Below are 18,679 nucleotides of genomic sequence, written 5' to 3'. Positions count from 1 at the left end.
CTGTTTCGCACAACCCTACTATATGTACTCCTACATGATGCTATTGTTGAAGTTTCTAAACCAGACACTGCATTTGGCAAAGCAGTCCCCCAGTTCCTTTTCACCCAAGACTAAGTGCTAGCTCCAAATAAATGTTGAACTGCTTTGGAGTCATCCATAGTGGAATTTATATATAGACAAGAATTCAAACGAGAAAGAATAGTTACTTTTTTGAGTTGTGTTTCCCATATGCACATTCTACATCCTGCCCTACTCCTCCTTTTCCTTTGAAGTCCCCAGCTTTCTGAGATTTTCTGATGGGGAGGAATATAAGGAACAGGAAGCATGCATTGCCATTTCTAGTCTCAGCTAGAAAATGAGAAGGAAGGTGTGTATGTGTTGTATGGGTTCTGCTAAGGTAAAACATCTCCGAATTCAAGTGCTTCAGGCCCACGTACACCCAAAATGGAATATGCATATGGCCACGCATATAAAAAAAACCTGCAGTGACTCAAAAATAACTTATTTGAATTCTTTTTGGTTAGTGAATAATGATGAAAACTGGTTACCGTTTACCTGTAAACCTAGCTATGCTTGAATCATGTGTAGTTCAGGAAGAGGGACTTTTAATAATGTAGAGGGAAATTGGCTTTCAGTCTCCAATCTCCACCCTATATGTATTTTCTGATCAATTTTGGTAAAAAAAAATATTTGCCTGCACTTCATCCCTTCATCCGTTAAAAACACTCTAGGCAGTGATTTGGCCCACATTTTGGGAATAGAATCAGGTATGGTTCTTGGCAAACAAGACTGTCATTGTAATATGTAACGTTCTCTCAGTTCATACAAAATTTGTATAATGACCCTAATTTTAGCTCTTGGAGGATATTACACTTCCAGAATTGCCTTGATAATGTACATTGTAAATGTTTTGAAATGTTGCCAAGGTTCTGTTGCATATTAGGTGATGGCTTGGATATAGGTTCTAATATTGGTTTTCACTTTGACAATGGCCCTTTTTGTAATAGCAGCTAACTGATGTGCTTTTACAGGGAAAAAAGGATTATACGTACTTTATTAAATAATTTGTTTTATGCTTTAAAAAGGGTGGTGTTCTTACCTTAAAAAGGTAAGACTCACTCCTTACTTTTATAACAGTAGAAATAGAATGCCACCTGAGCAATAACTAGAGCTACTTGAAAGCACACCATTGATACTGGTTTTAGTTTTTGGAAAATAGACATTTCAAATAAATGTAACTGATCATAAAAAGTATTCCGTATTCACGGAGAATTTTTATTTTTATCCCTGGGAAAACAGAAAGCTTAAGACTTCAATATGGAAGTATCACACTCACCTGCTGAGAGTTGTCATTCAGGTGTTTCACGCATCCATTTCTCTAAGTAGGCTGGACAGTACTCTCATGAAAGTACTACATCACAGAGAGGAGTAATTGCAGGTCATAATGGGGGAAGTAGCCCAGTAAACTACTTTGCCTCCTAGAGAAGAATGGAAGCATGAGGTACCTATATTACATTTCCCTTGAGGTTCTGTCCTTGGGCCTATACTCTTTAACATTTTTTATTAATGATGTAGACATTGGTATCACAAGCAGACTAGCAAAGTTCGGTGATGACACCAAACTTTGGGGTAGAGCCTCCACACCTGAGGATAGGATGATGATCCAGGCTGACCTGGACAGGCTTAGAAAACGGGCTGACGAAAACCTGATGGTGTTCAACACCAAAAAATGCAAGGTTCTCCACCTTGGGGGGAGAAAACTACTTATAGGCTTGGCAGTGTTAATGCTTTCTAGCACCATGGCCAAAAGGGACTTGGGAATCACAATTAACCACAAGATGAATATGAGCCGCCAATGCGATGTTGTAGCTGGTAAAGTGAGCAAAACTCTGGCTTGCATCCATAGATGCTTCTCAAGCAAATCCCAGGATGTCATCTTTCCGCTGTACTTGGCCTTGGTGAAGCCGCAGCTGGAGTACTGTATCCAGTTCTGGGCTCCACAATTAAAAAAGGATGTGGAGAAGGTTGAGAGAGTCCAGAGGAGAGCCACGAGCATGATCAGAGGGCAAAAGAACAGGCCTTATGATGAGAGGCTGAGAGCCATGGGGCTCTTCAGCCTGGAAAAGCTGCAGGGTCAGGGGTGATCTGGTGGCTGCCTGTAAGTATAAAAGGGGTGTCCATCAGGACGTGGGGGGAACGCCTATTCACCAGGGCACTCCGAGTGATGACAGGGTCAAACAGTCACAAACTCCTCCAAGACCATTCAGGCTGGATACAAGGAAGAACTTCTTTACTGTCCGAGCCCCAAAGACCTGGAACAGACTGCCTCCAGAGGTAGTGCAAGCACCACTCTGGACTCCTTTAAGAGACATTTGGATGTTTATCTTGCTGGAATCCTTTGACCCCAGGTGACTTCCTGCCACTGGGCCAGGGGGCTGGACTCAATGATCTTCTGAGGTCCCTTCTAGCCCTAATGTCTATGAAATCTGTGAAATCATAACCACAGTTCAGTTATTTTTTTTGTCTTTGTTTGGGAGCTCTCAGTTCTCATAATCTTTTTTAAAGCTTTTTTAAAAGGGTCTGGTGTGGCCAGACCCTTTTTTTGCCTATTTTTTATTGAAAGAATTAAAATGTTCCGAATCTTTAAACTAGCACTAGTAATAACCAGTCATATATATTCTGTGAAAATGAACTAGATGGTGGATTCTTAAAAATGTTTTCGTCAAAAGCATTAAATTACAAGATTTCACAAGAGAAATAGAAAGTAGTCATTTTTCTTTATTCAAAAAAGTCCCATTGTCAGGTCATCAGAAGATCAGTAACTTCTCCCTGCAGTTCATATGATTGAAGCAGGCAGAGAACAAGAGTTTTAGCTTCTTTTTTTCCAAGCTTGGTAACTGCTGTAGCACACCACATTTCTTCTTACCAACTCCAATTACACTGCAGTGTGGAGTTGGAGTTCACTGGGGAAGGAGGGGATCTAAAACTGACAGCCATCTAATAGTTATTGTCATAACTGTAATACTGTAGAATTACAGAAAATTATGCTTGAAAGGGACTTAGATAATTCCAGCCAGGGCTTTCTAAAGCTGTACCTTAAAAACCTCCAAGAATGAAGCTGCTTCTACCTGTCCATATAAACTATTCCAGTGTTTCATCTAGGTGCAATACTTCATCCTCCTAGTAAGTTTTTCCTAATATCCAACCTAAACCTTCCTTTCTGCAACTTGAGACCATTACTCCTTGTTCTGTCATCTGCCACAACTGAGAACAATCTAGCTCCATCTTTTTTGGAACCTCCCTTCAGGTAGTTGAATGCTGCTATTCTTAAGGTAATGCAAGATAGCATGCAGTAGGCAATTCTGAACTTAACTCTCTACAGGAAAATGCTATCCTAACCTTTTTCTCTGAGGCTGGCCCTGTAGTGGGAAGGGGATATATTGGGTCAACATACTCACTATAGTATCCAATAATTCACAAAATGTAAATACCTTTTCCCTTTTACCTATGATCTAACTTCAGCTGAAAGTAATATTGTTATATATACTCTTCATATTCACAGAATTACATAGTTATGGCGAAAACATATAGTTGATCGTCATCCTGCATTTGATGGCTCACTTATTCATTAGAATATTTTCATGCCAAAAGGCTGGCCTGCGACCTACTTCAGATAGGTTGGGGGTGTTTTGTACTGTTATTTACTTACTCACTTAGTGTATAACGTCTTTCACAGAATTGTTCTGCCATCACTTTCACCTTCAAATAATTATTCTCACAGATCGTAATTGTTTGCCCAGATAGAAATCAAGACAAATATCAATGAAGTAAATATATCAGTCTGCATTTAATTAACTATACTTTTTATCATTATGATCAAATTAGAAGCCGGAACTTCTTAGTTTCTTCTAGTCATTAGCATTCACTTCTATGATATGAAAATCTCTTAGTATTCAGTAAGTACCTCTGATGATCATTCAGAGTAACTTCATTGACTATGAAACACTGAATAACAAATATTTTGCTCTAAATAGCATTAAGAACATATAATCTATATTATAGATTATAGGGTAATGTGGTACTTTACTTTTTGGAAGTGCTGAGAGCGGAATAATACAGCAATACATGGACTCTGAATAAAGGTTACTATAGCTCAGTATAGCAACACAACTAAGTATACCTAATTGCTGCTGATACTGCAGTGCGCCTACAAAACAGGAGTGTCTGGGCACATCATATAGCTCTCCACGTGTGTTTGCTTGCAAGTATGGGACTTGATTTTGTAAAATACTAGGCATTCTAGCCCTGATTCAGCAAAACAGTTCAGCCTCTAGTCCAGTCATATAAGCAGTTTGGTGTATGTCTGTGGGTATAGTCACATATCTATTAAACGCATGTGTAAATACTTTGCTGGAGCAAAGACAGAGTGAACATCTGCTGTAGGTTGAGTTTGTGATGTGTTTGCAAGCACGAAAACTGGGAAACTGCTTACAAATATTGCATAGAACTCCCCGCCAGCTGCTGAGCAGATGTCTGAGAAGGGCAAAGGGAAAAGATCTCCCTCTGTGCTCTATGCATGCCCTTAATAGACCCACATAAGGCAGGGCAGGATATGTCCTGTCGAACAATAACTTTGAGTAAAAATTTCTGCTCTGCAGATGGCTAACACAAGGTGATGAAATCCCTTTTAAGCTCTGTTTTGGCAGCCTAAGTGGTGCATCAGTATTGTGATGTTCCAATGCACAGAGAAAACTTTTACTTTGTGCCTTGAATATTCTTTCTTTAATAATGATTTGAATTTATTCTTAGTTTACCTGATGGCTAAAAATTATTTCTGCTGAATGGAGGACCTTGCTAACTCGCAACTAAATATTTACAATGGCAAAGTTTATCACACAGGGGGAATGCAGCCATTGACATTATTTAACTTTTAGTTCCATTCTATCTCTAGAAATTGATTTAAAAAGTTATGTGGACTTGAAGACAGCCTGTGTGTGGAAATGTTAATTACCAGTCAAGTTACTGGTTCGTTCCAAGTCATGCCAGAGAGAGCTAAAATATTAGTCTTGACACAGGGAACAAAGAAAGGAAAGGAAATTATTTGGCTAATAGTAATTTTGAATGATTCATTGTTGGGAACTTTTGCAAGCTCTCCGACCCAGATCATCATCAGCATGAAATCTCAAGTAATTACAGAATCAGGATCCACACTTTTTCTAAGGTGTTCTGTTTCTACTTTGCTGTATCAAATTGATCTACCATTGCAACTAACCATCCTTAGTGGTTCTCTTATAGATTTGTTTGAATTTAATTGATTAGCTTGATAAAAATGTCAGAAACTTGCATTTGACCCCAGTGAGCTGTGGACAGTAGAGAAAACGATTGTTCTCTCTTATTTTTCTATATAGCAATTTCTATAACTATATTGCTAACATAGCAGCAGTTTCCACAAATTGACTACCTCTAGTGCCAAGCATGTGTATTTAAAGAATGCAGTAGAAAGTATTTTTTCATAAGATACTTTTTAAGTCCAGCTAGAACTGTGTGTAGCCACCCCTCTTAACTAGGTTTGGGCTGCTTGTCAGCAAGAGTCAAAAGAAAATTCTTTCTCTCCCTCTTTCCTAGAATTTCTCCATTTCTTCCATGAAGCAGTATATGCTACAGGTTAGACAAAAACTATAGTTTTTAATTTCTATGATTATTTTGAGATGTATATTATTTGGCTTTCTAGTATGTTGTTTTTAAGTGAGAATCTGTATGGTTTTAACATCTTCCAGGAGCACTGTAAAACCTTACTTGGCCAGGCATTTAGCAAGCAAGGCTAATTTTAGGATATCATTTAGGGAGTTTTTGTTTTACATCTTACTTAAATTTTGTAAATGGTGTAGGGTGTGTATTGAAAGACACCCTAATATTTTGTTGGAAAAGGTGGTATATAAATCTAATAAATAAGTGATTTCCTAGCAAGAGAAGGCCTGCTTTATGATGGCTTTTCTAAATGTACAGAAGCAAATCATATCACTGTCACTCGCCACAAAATATTAGTACTTGTTGAGATTGCACTGGATAAATATAGCTTGACCAGAGGTCCACAAGAAAAGCTGGCATGAAAAGTCTTTCTGTCTCTATCTAGAATTTCTAGCTTTCACATGCCACCTTTAAGTAAGTGAACTTTGAATGTAAAAAATATGCATGTTGTTTATCTTGGTTAGCCTCAACATTCCTGTTGTTACAGTTCACTGAGTCTCATGATGTGTTACTAAACTGTATTACGTTATTCCACAATTAACTGTGTTGATGACTGCATTGAGGACTAAAGTGCTGTATCAGTCTGCCCTGGGCCATTAATTTGTCCCCACCACCTCAAATTACCGTCAAGGGGAAGACCCTGAAGGTAGTCAAGAACTTCCCTTATGTCAGTAACTTATTGGACAAAAGTAGGTGATTTTTTTGGAATCTGACAGGCTGCGCCATGAGCGTTTCTGCTATGGCCTTGAAATTGTGACCTCAGGGATGTCAACTGTACGCCTTAGTGCCTGCGCCACCCCAGCCCCTCATAGCCAATTGAAACCTGTACAGCTGTGCAAATTAGTGCCTGCATGCTCTGCAGACAACCTGAAATGCTGATAGCACCCAGCTAAGGGGACCCAGAACACCCATCTCAGCATGCTTTGAGGTTCCCTTGCCTGTTTGGATACATGTGATAGCAGTCAGGTGCCCCAAAGACCATGGCCTCAGTCCTCACAGCGGCCCCCTCTCTCCCTTACAGCCATCAGGCTTTCAGACAGCAGATCCCAAGTGGGTCTGCTGTCTTTCGAGCCTGTCAGTTTCCTCTCTAGCAGCCCTTGTATCCTTACCCCTCCTGTACCTGTATGGGATCTGGTATGGATCAACAAATGTTCCCTCAGCCACTCTCTTGGTCCTTCAAGTATGATTCAGGAGGTACAGGCACATGGATATTAGCCATGTACATTTTGGGATGGGGGGAAGTCAGGGGTCCCTAGCCCCAGCAGAGTCAGGATCCACACAGTTTGGGTATGGAAGAAGCAGTGCCTGACAGATCTGGGTCCAATCAAGTGAAACCCATATCCGCCAGACCCCATACAATGTGAACCCTGATCTCAGGAGGACCAAGGACATATGGCCCACTTCCTTGCACAGACATGGTCCAAACTTTCAAGTAGAGTGCATAGGGAAGCTGTGGAAGGTCCAGGAATTGGGGGACAGGTGTGGATTGGCCAGTTTCCATGCCACGGGGGAAGGGAGGGCCTAAGGGTGTCTGGAGGCTGAGGGGGGTTATCTGGTTAGTATTTATGCCAACTGGGAGGAGGAGGAGGTTGTCTGGGATCTCCACAAATGGCCAAGGTGGGCATTAGCCAGTTCAGGGTTCATGCCAGCTGAGGTAGTCAGGGGGCTTGGGGATTTATAGTCAGGTCCACTGTTGGTGGGTCTCTTTCTCTGACCAGGTCAGGGTGTGGGTTTGCCAGCTGTACAGCCTTCTCAGGTGTGGAGAGGGGCTGGGCCTTCCTGGCCCTTCAGCAGTTGGGGAGGGGTTTGCCGTGTGTCGGACTGCAGCAGTAGAGTACAGCCCGAATCACAGAGCATCTCCCCATAGTTGGTGGGTAGGGGATTGCAAGAAATGCATGCTGGGATTCCAGAGCTTAGCGCAGCAGCTCCAAACAATTGGGGATGTTTACAAGCATTCATCCAAATGCTTGAACCCCAGTGAATATTGGCTGTTTCTTAAGTGATGAAGTCCTGTGAACACTTGTACACAAACCATTTTTCAACTGGTGGAACTGTGGCTACCACCTGAAGTGAATGCTAAGGTGATGCTCACAGACTAGAAAGTCTGTTGTGTAATATCTAGAGACAATCTCCAACCTTTTCAGTTGTATCTTTAAAAAAATACAAAATTTGTTCTTTATTACAATCCTTCATGTCTATAATGATGCTGAGTTCAAAGAATGCTAAAACAATTAAACATCTATTAATCATTGGCACATTGCTCCTCTCGTGAGCCTTTAACACTGTAATAGCTGCTGTATGCTTAGTATATATCATTGTGTGGTTTGTTTTGGTATGTAGCATTGGACTCTTAATGGGATGTGTGTCAGCTGAATATATGGAATGCTTAGAAAGTGTGCAAAAATTTCATCCATACATATGGTCCAGATCCAAAAAAAACAAACCTTTCCCTGTTTCAAGTAGTGCATTTTTTTTGTATTTAGCACTTTTAAAGGAGGAACAAATATATTTACTAAGGGGTGTTCTTTAAGAGAAATTAAAATGCCATTCTGTTCTTTTTTTAATTATATATTTTTGAGACAATTTTGAAACAATTTTTTGAAAGTCAATTTAACTGGTAATACTTGATAGAGCTGACTTTTGTTGGATATTTCAGTTGTTGCTTCAGTCTTTTTCCACTGTTCAGAACCAGCAATATATTAATAAGAAACACAGGAAATTTGCATATCAGCGCTCTCTCTGATCAGTGTGTGGCAGAAATACGAGATCTCTAGCTTTTCAGTTTCAGACTATTTCTTGCTTTAGAATAGGAACAAAGTTGCATGTCTTCTTTCCCTTTGAGAGTTCATACCATCTTATTCCAATAAAAGTGGGATTTGAAGTATGTATAGGCCATTTGTAAAAATGCATTTTTATTACAGAATATATCTGTTTGGATGTAGAAAAATAGTATATTTATTTCACTATTTTTAAAAACAATGTCTTTGTATTTGGAACCAAAAACAATAGTATCTTGTTCTAAATATGATCAGAATCTAAACTGATTCTTTCTGTAACAAATTCTGTGGTTTTTACAGCTTATTTTAGCACTCAGGGTTTTTGATGAACTCCATCATCATACTGGAAGACACTTGGAGAAGGAAATACAATTGAAATTTAGTTTTCTTCATTCATGCTGCTTTTATAAAATTAACAGTCCTTTTAATCCTCATTATATTCAGAAGTTGAGTGTGAAGCTTCACGGAGCTTCACTGTCACATTTTATGTTTCTTGAAAATCAGCTTTGAGATTAAGTTTATGTAGGAAACAAATATGTCTTGGAAAATCTGACACTTCTAATCTTTATAAGTCAACTCCAACTGAAAATAAATTTGACCTTACCTTTAAGCAAAACTCAATGTACATGCAGTCTTTACCTGCTTCATAATAATATGTAATCACCAATCAATTTTACCATGTTTTAAAACCAAATTTCATTATGAAGAGGAAACAATGGAACATGATTGAAATGATAAAAGTAAGTAATGTATTTTTATATATATTTTTAGTTGTGAAGCTAAATTGGGTTATTTAAGACAAATTTGTGGTGCACTCAGTTACAGGTATGGTTTGGACCTGTTCAAATTAAGTTTAAAATTTCATCACTTTATTTTCTCCTTTTATAATGTAAATGAATATTGTCCATTTATTTGAACCATATGACTACTTTGTGGGATTTTTGGAGGGTTTGTTTGTTTGTTTTTTCTGATTATAGAGTCAAATTCCATCCAGGTGCTGAAGTTTTCTTCATTCTGGGAACACATGGCTAACTGCATTACATTTCCTGCCTTAGGCCCCAGGTCAGCAAGGTATTAAGGGTATTCTTCAAGCAATATAAGTTGTCTTTTTCCGTCCCTCCCACCACTGGCCAGAATACTTAGTAAAGTTAAGCAAATGAGCCTGCTTCTTGTAGACAAAGTTGATGCATGCTTAGAAACTTAGAAGGCAGGATAATATGCACCTTTATGGACTAATTATGTAAGGCATATGTAGAGAATGCAAGGTTTCCTGAACCTAAATTCACTTCATCAGATGCTGTGAAATGAGGTGCAGAAAGTGGAATCTAAGAATGAGAGAGACATTAGAAAACAGAAGACAAGGGGGAAGAGAGAGGGAGGAAAGTGGGGAGGTGAGTAGTGCTAGGAAAAAAAAGAGAATGAGTAGTAAACCCATAGGGACAAAAGGTGTCACAAAAGCGAATCCAGTTAATGAGATATAAATCCATAGTCCCTGTTTAAATCATGTTTAACACAGTCCATTTTGTGGATGAACTCTTGTTCTGCAATTTCCCATTCAAACTGTTCTTTATTTATTTATTTTTTTTGCCTGAGAAGAGCAATCTTGAGGTCAGTGACAGACTGCACAGCGAGGTTAAAGTATTCACTTTTGTATCTTTCTGCAGTTGATGTCAAGCTGGTGTTCATCCATTCTTACATGTAGAGATCACCCTGTTTGTCGGAGGTCAAAAGCAGAGGGGCATGTAAGAAGATGATAGCATATACGGTATAACACTAGTAGGATTTCAGACGAATGAACCTTGGATGTTGTACCCCTTGTTATTTAGTTCAGTGATTATGCAGTCTTTATTAATGTGGGGAAACAGCAGGCATTTGGGTTGACTACAAGGCCTGGTGCCTTGATGAGAATTGGAATCCATGAATCTGTTGTTTGAGAGACAACATGTGTTGGGGGTCTGCCTATAATACAGGGATTCTATTCTCCTTGTCCTGTGGTTGGTATTGTAGCAGGTCAGAGAGAGGTCAGAGTCTGGCCTTGTTGATTTGAGTGGCTAAAGTTTTGCAATTGTATTGTAATTGTAGGAAACCCTGTTCTAGATCCTTAGTGTTCCTCCTAAGGATCCTAAGGTTGGTCGCGTCAGAGCAGATCTGGTTGCGGTGCAGACCTTGGCTGTAGATGATGAATCTAGTGGTGTGCTTAGGATGAAAGCTGATTGCGTGAAGGTAGCTGTGGCAATTGGAATTGTTTCCCATACAATGTGGCGGCAGCGTGGCCACTGGAAACCTTTATTATAGTGTCTGGGACATGAGTCTGCTGTGTGGGGTATTCAGGGGTTAGAGCCTTGGATTAGAAGGGACCTCAGGGGCTAGCTTGTCTGACACTGGGCCTTTAAATATCAAAGGTGACTAGAACTGGTAACTCTTCGAAGAAAACTGCAGTGCCTAACTGTATTCATTAACATGGGACAGCAGTGCTGGTAGAAGCATTAGGAAACATAGAGCCACTTATTAATCTATCATCTTTACAGATAAAAGCCCAGCTATTTAAAGTTCTGCTTTCAGAAGAGTAAATGCCATCATTCAACTGATAGAATTCAGATTATAGTAAAAGTAGATCATACCAGTTATCTAAATGAATCTTCTTTCAGGAAAAAAAATATAACTAGCTTTATAGAAAGACAAAATGGATCACTGGTAGAAACTTTGAATCACAGAAACTCTGGATAGTTTCCTCATAGAAGGGTATTCATGGCAAAGACTTTATTAATATATATCTCTTATGTGTGTATGCACACTTTACAATTCTTTGGAACTCATTAGATGACCTCACAATATGGTTGTCACATTGAATAGTATAGTTATTGCGTATGCCCTGTAATTTTGGGCCCCATTATCATCTTCACTAGCTTCATGCTGCTTTTAATAATTATCTAGACTAGCCCTCAAATTTATTGAGTAAAAACAGACTTAGTAGCAATGTTCAGATACATGTACTTTTATATAAATTGGGTATTATTTAGGGATCCATGCAAATTATCAATGTTTGACCTTAACAGAGTTAAGATAGTCTGCCTTGGAGAGCTCATTCATCATTCCCTGAAATGTTCATTCACATTCACTCAAAGCCAGTGAAAAACTAGGGCAGTATCGCATATCCCATTATGACTAAGGTTGAGCATTATAACCTGATCTTGTGACTTGATGGCCTTCAAACATATTTTGTTTCCACCATTATGCCAGAAGAAAATATTTCCCTAACTATTGGAAACTGGTATTACTGAAACAGAGTAGGCTTACTAATGAAAGTAAACAATCAGCCTTCAAGGCTAACAGATTCTCTGTTTCTGCTTCCCTTTTTCCTCCTCCCTACTGCCAGATGTATGCAAGGATTTAAATTTCAGTGGACATCTGTAGCTTAGTACAACCTTACCTGGCTGGATTGGTTGTGGGGCATGTGAACATAGTTTGTCTTTTTATCTCCCTTTTGTGGCTGAATAATGAAGTATGATACCTGATCAGATCAACTGTGTGGTAGTGAACCCTTAATCTCTGGAGCTGGAAGTATATGCCGCTCCTGTTTAAGTACTGGAGTGTTTACTGAAAGGTAGAAACAAACTAAGCTTCAGGTTATAGTGTAGCCACAACGAGCAGAGACAGCATCAAACTCTGTATTACACAATGCTTTCAGTATTGGAGGTTTGAGATTCCCCTTCACCCATGTACCATCCTGCTCAACTCTCTCTCTGTCTCTCGCTAAACTGTGATCTTTGCTTTCTCTTGGTGATTTATGAGCTTTTTAAGCTTGCAGGGTGTGCTAGAGATCCACAAAAGGATGTCAGTGTTTGTGTTGTATCAGTGGGTTTCAATTAGGACTTCCATGCAGATGAACCTTGTATTTAATCAACACAAAGCAGTTGGAGGCTGAACGAAAATGTTGTAACATTTGGGGCCTTTTGGTTCCTGTTTTGAGCACACATGGCAGTAGTGCCACACAAAGACCAACTGTGTCAGTTTTTTTACCTTTTTATCACATAAAAATACATAAACTGCAGTTTAACTGACCAAAATGTAACCCTCAACTCTATATATTTAAAGCTGCCATAAGTAATTTGTCATGGTACATATAAATTTATTCTATTTTGTGTATGTAACCTTCGTGAAATCGTGACACAGAACATTTCACGGAACAGCCTGATCGGCAGCCCTGAAGGCTGTTTTCTGTTTCATCTTAGAAGGTGTTGGAATTCAGCAGGGTAATGAGGGTCCTAATCCTGCAAGGTCCTTAGAACAGTTAGGGAACGTAAGTCTTAGGAAGTACTTATCATTCAGGTTTTATTCTCTCATTGTGAGAAATCATGCAGGGTGTTATCCTGTGTGAATTCTCCTGGGTTTCTTATTTTTCCTTTCCCCTCGTGTTCACTTAACTTGAGACTGATTCTGCACTCCTTGTGTACCCAGCAATACATCAGACATTAGCTTTTAATATTATGAACTTCTTTAATAGCTAGTCTTGGGAGATGTTGACTCTCCTCCAACTGACGCTGATTACAGTAAAAGTTGAGCCATTATTGTGGGCAGTAAGGGCCAATAAAAGGGTCTCTTGTCCTTCTTTCCTTCGTCACTTGTTTACACCAGCATAAGATCTGACCCTAAAAGAAAAACGCATCTCTTTAACTGAGAGAAATTTGCTTTGAATTTTTGTTGTTTGTGGCTGAATTTTTGTTGTGGTGATAATAGGTACTTTATGGGCCAAATTCATGTAATGTAATGTAATTGACTTCAGTGGAGTGATGACAGGGATGAATTACACATTTATGAAATACTAGCAAAACTGGATCACTGACATGTTTTGGCCTCCCATGTTAAGACTAAAAAATGTGTTCCTCCAGGATCTATTTAACTTTTAAAGACCGTAAAAGTAGTTGTGTTCAGTCAGCCACCTTCCATCCTGTATGGCAATCTGTTCTTTGTGCATGGCACAAGTGGACTCTCACACTTTTTCTTCATTTGTTTTTGGTTTTTACCAGACCAAAGACTCCGGTGGTCTGTACTGGGCTGTTCTTGGTACCTGCTATTTTTACTGAAGTGAAGTCTCATTAAGGTAGATGAGAATTGCTGGTACTCAGCACTGCTTACAATCAGTGTTACCAATTACAAAACTGAAAGCTGATTTTCACTTGTGACATTTTTGTAGTTTTGTTTTTCATTCACAAAACAAGGAATAGCTATTTCAGACAATTTGTCGTTATATAAATATGAGCAAATACCTGGGATGTTTGTCATGTCACTGTTCCTAAAGGGTCATGGCTATTGCTGTGTTATTATGAGACATTATTTTTCTGTTACTAGAAATGGTGGTACCCAGTGTACTTTTGAATTCAGAGATCAAACAGAAAATATATATTTCTGTTTTGAATAGTTGGCTCCTCTACTCAGTTGCCTTTTTCCTTCTCCTCCAGACAAAATCCACCGAAGTAGTAACTTTTCTCAGGGTATGGCTTTATTCACAAAAGGAACACCACACACAGAGTCCACCCCAATTCTTCCTCTATACTTGCCTGCTTCAGGGATTTTCCTCAGAATTGCTCAACCCACATTCTTTCTACCATCTTTCTAAAGAGTTCCTCCTCTTATCTGTTATTTAAGAACCATAATGATTCACCTGCTTTAGTAAGTCACAAACAGATATTTAATGTTTCCCAGCAAAACCACCGCATGCTAGACGGGTGACACTTTTTAGCAGTTGCTGCTCACTCATTGTCAAACAGTTTCATGATTTCTGCTTTCTTTTATCTTTCAATTCTTCTTTTCATACAGAAATGTATATTAATAGGACACTTGTTTTGTCATTTTGCTCCTTTTTTAGTTTGAGACAGAGAAAATGCATTTAATTGGTTAAGGTGAATTGATGAAAAATAACCTGCACTGTATTTCTATCAGAATATGTTCTTCTTAATGTAGTCTCCCATTTAATCATTTAGGTTCATCTGCTGGTTTATGAATCATGCTGCTGTACAATTAAATTTTTTTTTCTTTAAGTATCTATAGGTATTTTGCCTGTGACCCCTTTGGATTCAGCAAAAAAGAACATTTTTCCCCCCCAAGATTATGCAAGGAAATAGGAGCTCTTTGTTATACCAATTCTTTCATTTCCTTTGAATGACATTTTTTGTACCACCCTCACTAGCAATCACTCAAATTCTGATATATTAGCAAAATTTTTTTCTATCTCCTAGAAATAAAGAGTATTACTCTCTTGAATATTTGAGATGGAGAGTCCTAATTAATTTAGAAATTTATTTCAGCAGAATAAAAAAAGACTATAGGGTATGCCTTATACAGATAAAAGTATACATTGCATATTGTGGAAATTATCTTCTTGTCAGTGCTTTCTTTATTGCTTCTTCACCAAAGAGTGGAAACAAGTGTTCTTATTATAATTATAAAGATGAAAAAGCCTTCTTGGAGCAAAAGAGATGCAGTGGACCGATATTTGGCTGGCATGAATTACTGTAGTTCCTTTGAAGCCAATATAATATGCTGGTGCAAAAATCTCTGATGTGGAAAGGGCCAAAGTTGCTTGCAAGTGATTTTATTTCAAACCTTTTATGGAGGTGCAGCGAAGGTACTTTTCTGGCTATACTGAAGCAAAAGGAGCAAGATAATTTAAAGATATTTAGGAGCTGTTTTGTTCAACATTGCAATGCTTAAATAACTTTGGTGGATACATCATAAAACTTTGTTATCATAGAGAAGTAGGACTGCAACCTTAGTGCTATTAGTATCATGATCCATGACTTTCACTGAAAGTCAACAGGCCTTTGGATCCCAAATAGCAGAGACACCAGAAACATAACTGAGAGCTTTAGTACCCTGGGCAAGAGGCACAGGGCAACATCAGTGCCTGTACTGCTGACAACACAGCAGCAGCTAGGCCAGTAGTGGAGTTGCTGCTATTTTTTTGTTCTTCCCTTTGCTCCTCTTCCCTCTGCCAATGAGTTAGCAGCCTGGGACTGGTACTCTAGCAGCTTTTATATACATACATTTGTCTGCTCTGACACACTGGAGATCCGATGTGTCAGAGCAGACTCGATTAATCAAGTCTGCAGAGTATGTGAGTTGACAAACATGGCACTGTCATCTGCATTTGTATAAACGGCGAAATGCACATTGGCACTGAAAAAGTCATGGTGGTGAGCTTTTGAACTAAAACACCTTTGATGTATTTTAGTTCAAAAGCATGCCATCACCATTTTCTCGGCTCTGATTTCGTCATTTATACAAATGCATGTGCTGCAGTGCCAGGCACTTTTAAAAGTGCTTGGTGCTGTGGCACAAGCATGTGTACAAGTTCCCTTAGTTACCAGCCCCTCCTTTGTTATCCTACTTAAAATCACTTTTGAAAATGACATTTTTGTGCCTAACTCATTTAAGTAGGGCAGTGCCTAAAAAATGTGAGCACAGATTTTTGAGTCGCATTTAAAGAGTTGAAAAACTGTGGACCTAACCCAGTGCCTATTGAAATCAGTTTGACTACTTTTAGAAAAGTGCTTTAGTACAGTGGTGAACTAAGGAAATGTACTGATAATAGTCAGGAATACTGTAATTTCACTGATGTATATCTTAATGGTGCACAAGTAGCTTAGCATATTAATTGAGCTTTCTGGCTAAATTGACATCTTTAATTTTATATTCTGTTTTTTTATTTTTAATTTCTACTTCTGTTTGAGGAACAGTTAAGCAAACAAGAATTCATGAGATTTTTTTTTCTATTTCGAGGCTGTATTTTTTATAATTACCATTAAGTAATTCATTAGTTATGAAATAAAACCTTTTAATTATGACTCTGTATGTCACAAAGTACAAAGTAATTAAAAATGTCTAATGCTTAAAAAAAAGAGGTCCTAACTTTCTAAAATATGAAGCTCTGAATTTTACAGAGCCTCTTTTTCTCTGTGATGGTAGTCTTGTCTGATAAATTTTCAATTATACAGTTATTAGAGTAATTAATCATACTGAAGTAATTTGTTTTTATTCAATCATGGACTTGACTGATAGCGTTAGTAGTAGCACATTTAGAAGCTGCCATATAATTTATTTGAACCTGCTCTTTTCCTGGTAATGAAAAAAAAAACTTATTTACTTAAAGGTAACATTAATTTTAAAAGTAACTTTTTACCAGTCCCATTGTACATTTCTATTAACTTTTAGAACTTTGATGTGCTATAAAGCATTATGTTGTAAAATATCTTTATACCTGTTAGATTAGACAACAGAAGCAAATTCCATTCACTGACTGTTTTTTCACAAAAACAAATAGGACTACATTTCTTCAGGAATCATACAAAAAAGCTTCTTTCTCACCCCAATGGGAAAAAAACCCCTTTTCGACTGGATCAGCTGACCGGCTTGACAGAGCTTTAAACTAAGATTGCTGGGCGGACAGGCAGACAACCATTGGAGCAAACCCAGGAAGTGACAAACACATAATCAGCAGGTCAGGAAATGCATCCAAACTGACTCTGACCCCAACCCAAGGATGGGACTCTCCTAAATGCACAAAGAAACCTAGGGCTTCTGATGGCAGGTTTAGCTGCCTGTACACAAATGCCAGAAGCATGGGAAACAAACAGGAGGAACTGACCCTTCTGCTAAGCAAAAACAAATATGATCTCATAGGGATAATGGAGACTTGGTGGGACTCCACCTATAAGTGGACCACAGGTATAGATGGCTATACCTTGTACAGAAGGGACTGTGTTGAGAGGAGGGGCAGGGGTGTAGCACTCTATGTCAAGGAGCAGTACACCTCCCTGCTAGCTGACATTGGCATCCAAAGTGGGCAACTCAAAACTCCTTGAATTAAAATAGGAGGAGAACATGGTGAAGGGGATATTACTATGGGAGTCTGTTACAGACCTTCTAACCAAGAGGAAGAGCTCAACCACAGATTCTCTAGGGAATTACCAGAGGCCACTTATTCAGGGTGCATGGCTAATTTCAACCACCCTGATGCATCATGGGAAGAGCATTCATCTACATTTGATCAGTCGCAAAGCTCCCTCACCTGCATTGACAAACTCTATCTGACGCAAGAAGCCCACGGGCTGACAAGGGGTGAGGCGCTGCTAAATCTGGTTCTGGCCAGATGGGATGATCTAGTGAGCGACCTAAGCATTGAAGGGAAGTTTGGTGACAGGGATCATGGGCTGATCACTTTCTCTGTCCATCACAAAGCTGGCAAATCAGTCAGCAATGCAGAAATCCTTGACTTTAGGACAGCTGACTTTCATAAGCTCAGAAGGTTGGTTGTCAAGGCCCTGAAGGATCATGATCCAACAGGGAAAGGAGTCCAAGATGACTGGTTGCTCCTTGAAGACACAATCCTAAAAGCACAAAGGGAGTCTATTCTGGCCCATACTAGTAGTAGTAAAAGGGCTGGGAGACCCCTCTGGCTCAATAAGGAACTCATGGACCTTCTGAATCTTAAAATAGAAGCCTATAAGAGTTGGAAGATGGGAAATACCTCTGAGGAGCACTATGCATCACTGGCCTGCACTTGTAGGGAGTGGACCAGAAAAGCCAAGACTGGAACAGAGCTCAAAATCAAGGCGAATAAAAAGTCCTTCTTTAGATGCATGGGAAGTTGAATGAGAAATCAGAGCAACATCAGACCATTGCTGAACCAAATGAGGCAGCTGACATCCAACACCCAGGAAAAAGCTAATCTCCTTAATGATAAATTTGTCTAGGTTTTTCATCATCCCAAAGGGATCACCTTGCCCAACAGGACACAGGATTATGAGGGTATGGGTGACCACATGCCTACATTTGACAAAGACCTTGTAAGGGAACACCTTGAGAGACTGGACATCCACAATTCAGTGGGCCCTGATGAAATGCACCCAAGAGTGCTGAAAGAGCTGGCTGACATCATAACAGGACCAAAGGCACAGATATTTGAGAACTTGTGGTGCTTGGGAGAAGTTCCTGAAGATTGGAAAAGGGCCAATGTGGTGCCTGTCTTCAAGAAAGAAAGGAAGATCCAGAGAACTACAGGCCAATCAGTTTGACAACAATCCATGCAAAGATCATGGAAAAAATATTAAAGAATCCATCAACAATAGGCTAACAGAAGGCGTCATCCTGGGAGG

The 18,679-nt window shown here is 39.1% G+C and overlaps 1 long non-coding RNA gene across 1 annotated transcript in view; it reads left to right on the top strand.

The window, feature by feature from the left end:
• The window catches only part of LOC109323702, a 230,457-nt gene that overhangs the window by 118,493 nt on the left and 93,285 nt on the right, over positions 1-18,679 (top strand). The gene's annotated exons all lie outside the window — the stretch shown is intronic.

Source organism: Crocodylus porosus, unplaced genomic scaffold, assembly GCF_001723895.1.
Source record: "Crocodylus porosus isolate Cpor-Errol unplaced genomic scaffold, CroPor_comp1, whole genome shotgun sequence".
Lineage (NCBI taxonomy): Eukaryota > Metazoa > Chordata > Crocodylia > Crocodylidae > Crocodylus > Crocodylus porosus.
Note: the sequence above shows the minus strand (reverse complement) of the source record. Positions and strands in the feature narration are given on the sequence as shown.